Source organism: Callorhinus ursinus, unplaced genomic scaffold, assembly GCF_003265705.2.
Source record: "Callorhinus ursinus isolate GAN/ISIS: 27379988/994484 unplaced genomic scaffold, GSC_fseal_2.0 scaffold4, whole genome shotgun sequence".
Taxonomy (NCBI): Eukaryota; Metazoa; Chordata; class Mammalia; order Carnivora; family Otariidae; genus Callorhinus; species Callorhinus ursinus.
In genome coordinates, this window is record NW_027397066.1 from 135724587 (window position 1) to 135728006 (window position 3420).

Below are 3420 nucleotides of genomic sequence, written 5' to 3' on the forward strand. Positions count from 1 at the left end.
AAGGAAGGAAGGAAGGAAGGAAGGAAGGAAGAAAGGAAGGAAGGGAAATTCCCAGAGATGTATGTGGAACAAAATATTCAAAGTACAGATCTTCCTTGCCTTTGAATAGGGTTGCATCCCCCATGAACCCAGTGTAAGTTGAAAATATGTCAAAAATGCGCTTAATACACTTAACCTACTGAAAATCATAGATTAGCCTTGACTACCTTGAGCAGATTGGAACACTCACATTAGCCTATAGTTGGTCAAAATCATCTAACACAAAGCCTATTTGATAATAAAGTGTTGAATATCTCAAAATGCAAAATTCTAAGTACAGTTTCTACCGAAGACTATTGCTTTCACACCAGGGTAAAGTTGAAAAATCCTAAGTCAAGCCATTGTAGGTCAAGGACCAGACAATCTGTATAAACTGAAATGTTTGTGAAAATGCTCTTGGAATTATTTCTGTATTTATTACAGACAAAAAAGAATTTTAGAATCATATTGAAGAAAACAGCATTCACCTCTCATGGTTTTGTTCACAAAAAATGTAATTATAAGGCAGAATTTAAGAATCAAAGGGGACAAAAATATTACAGTTATTAATAACTAAGTTTCAGCAAAAAAAAAAAAAAAGATTGTTCCTAGAAAAGAAATTGTGATCGTGGCAAAACTCAACATCATTAAATATTTAAAAACAATAGTCATTATGAGTTCATTAAATGCACTTTACTTACAGTATCACCTTAGCGGCAGCCTGTCATGCACTTCCAAAATAAATGTGGATAAACATAAATATAAAATAAGGCCAGAGACAGGACGCAAACGCTTTGTGTTTGTGCGTGTGTGCGTGTATGAGTGAGTGAATACTGAAAGGAGTCCCTGCGATTCTCCTCACTCTCTTTTCTACTACCACCTCCTTACTTTATGGACTGGGAGAGTCCTTGAGTCAAAATAGCTCGGCGGGTACTTCTGGGACGGGAGATCTGGGTTCCAGGAGCTTGCTGGAAGGAGAGGGAGAGGCGGCGGCGGCAGCTGGAGGATGAAGAAGGACCATGTGCTGCACTGTCAGTTCTCTGCCTGGTATCCGCTGTTCCGAAGCCTTACCATCAAGGGCATCATTCTTCCACTTCCTCAGAATGTGAAGGATTATTTACTCGACGATGGAACTCTGGTGGTTTCAAGAAGGGAAGATCCACCAACACATTCTCAACCAGACAGTGATGATGAGGCAGAAGAAATACAGTGTACGAATGATGAGAGCACGGCTACGCTTACGGCACCGGAATTTCCCGAGTTGACCACGAAAGTCCAAGAAGCAATCAATTCCCTGGGGGCCAGTGCATTTCCTAAGCTTAACTGGAGTGCCCCAAGGGATGCATACTGGATAGCATTGAACAGTTCTCTGAAATGTAAAACCCTCAGCGGCATCTTTCTATTGTTCAAGAGTTCTGAATTCATCACTCGTGACTTCACTCAGCCATTTATTCATTGTACTGATGATTCTCCAGATCCTTGTATAGAATATGAGCTTGTTCTTCAAAAATGGTGTGAATTAATTCCTGGGGCTGAGTTCCGATATTTTGTCAAGGAACACAAGCTTATTGGTATTTCTCAAAGGGACTATACACAGTACTATGATCATATTTCTAAACAAAAGGAAGAGATTTGCAGATGCATACAAGACTTTTTTAAGAAACACATACAATACAAATTTTTGGATGAAGACTTTGTGTTCGATATATAGAAAGACAGCAGGAGGAAGGTGTGACTGATTGATTTTAATCCATTTGGTGAAGTAGCTGATTCACTACTGTTTACTTGGGAAGAACTGATATCTGGAAGAAATTTAAAAGGTGATTTTAGTGAAGGAGGTGCTCTGGAGCAGGATTCTCCAACTTTCCGTTGTACAAACAGTGAAGTGACGGTTCAATCCAGTCCCTATCTGAGTTACCGACTTCCCAAGGACTTTGTAGATCTGTTTACTGGGGAGGATGCTCACAAACTCATAGATTTTCTTAAACTGAAAAGAAATCAGCAAGATGACTGATTAGAATGCCAGAGTTGAGTCCGAGGTACAGAGGAAACCACCTTGGCATCAGGAGCCTGCTCTGAGCTCACAACTTCCTGTTACCCCACTCAGGTTGGGGTGGGAGACAGAGTGAAATCAATAGCTTTTTATATCCATGTATATTAAGCTGGGAAAAAATGGAGGGACTTTGCTACTTGTAAAAATAAATAATAAATAGATCTTAAATATAGGAAACCATACTGTTCTGATGATAAAATACCTTCTCTGGAAAAAAAAAAAAAAAAAAAAAGGCCAGAGACATAGTAGTAATTCAGATCTCTCTCCCATCAAGATGTTGTTCATAAATAGTACATGAGATAACTCACCAACCTAAACCTTTTTTATTAAACATGATTTAATTAATCTCAAATTTTAAACACTTTCTCATTTTCCTGCACCCACTAAATATGCATGGGCTATTTTATATACCTTAAGTATGGGTCTATTATTTAGAATATTTCAAATGTGTGAATTTTCAAAATCCTCTACAGTACTCTTTTAATCAAACATATTATTATTTTGTATAATATAACAATAATATAAAACAGAAAAATTGACAAGACTTGTTTAAGAAAATCTATCAGGTTATTAGGTAATATTATTTTATATTTCAAGTGATCCCAAATGGAATCCTTAGCTATTCGTCTTCTCAATTTCCTCAATTATAAATTAAATTGTTGCTAGAGGTGATATTTTGCATCACTTTCTTTCTTTAGGATAGATCTTTAATTCTTTAAATATTCTAATAAGGCAAATACAATTTTCAGAAATCTGTTTAAATTTGGTGGAAGGCAGGTTTCTTCATTGTTCTGTCAAATACAAAATAAGATGTCAATGTGATTCTTTTTTAAAAATATATATATATTTTTTAAAAACTGTGCTATTTGAGGAAGGTAACTCACAGTGTAGATAACCATCAGTGTGAGTATATAACTGTAAAGCTCAGTATGGGTCTTAATGTCATTTAAATGCCAAATATGTAGAACATATCCTTTTGATTAGTCATTATAGTCATAAGCTAGAATGTTTTTATTACCTGTGGCGTTGACATTTTGCCTCATTATTGGACACATAATTTGTAGAACACTATATTTATACCATCATAGGAAGTTGAATATTCAGTTGCCATAAAGTGTTAGCAATTAATTCATCTAAATTTTAAATTTTTCTTTATATTACAGTCTTCTTAAGTTACAGCTTTTATTTCCTTGGAGTAAAATACTTATTAATCCCTAATATGTACCAAAGCAGGTGTTAAGTAATTTGTATACAATCTTCACAATGAAGTGAATTTTATTATAATTTTGAGACATGTTTTAGATTTATAAATAATAGGCATACATTGATTATGCCTTTTTTACAAATCA

At 35.3% G+C, this 3420-nt stretch overlaps 1 pseudogene; it reads left to right on the forward strand.

The window, feature by feature from the left end:
• Nucleotides 1-957: 957 nt before the first annotated feature.
• Nucleotides 958-2288, forward strand: LOC112825879 (translation initiation factor eIF2 assembly protein pseudogene; annotated as a pseudogene).
• The last annotated feature ends 1132 nt before the right edge of the window (nucleotides 2289-3420 follow it).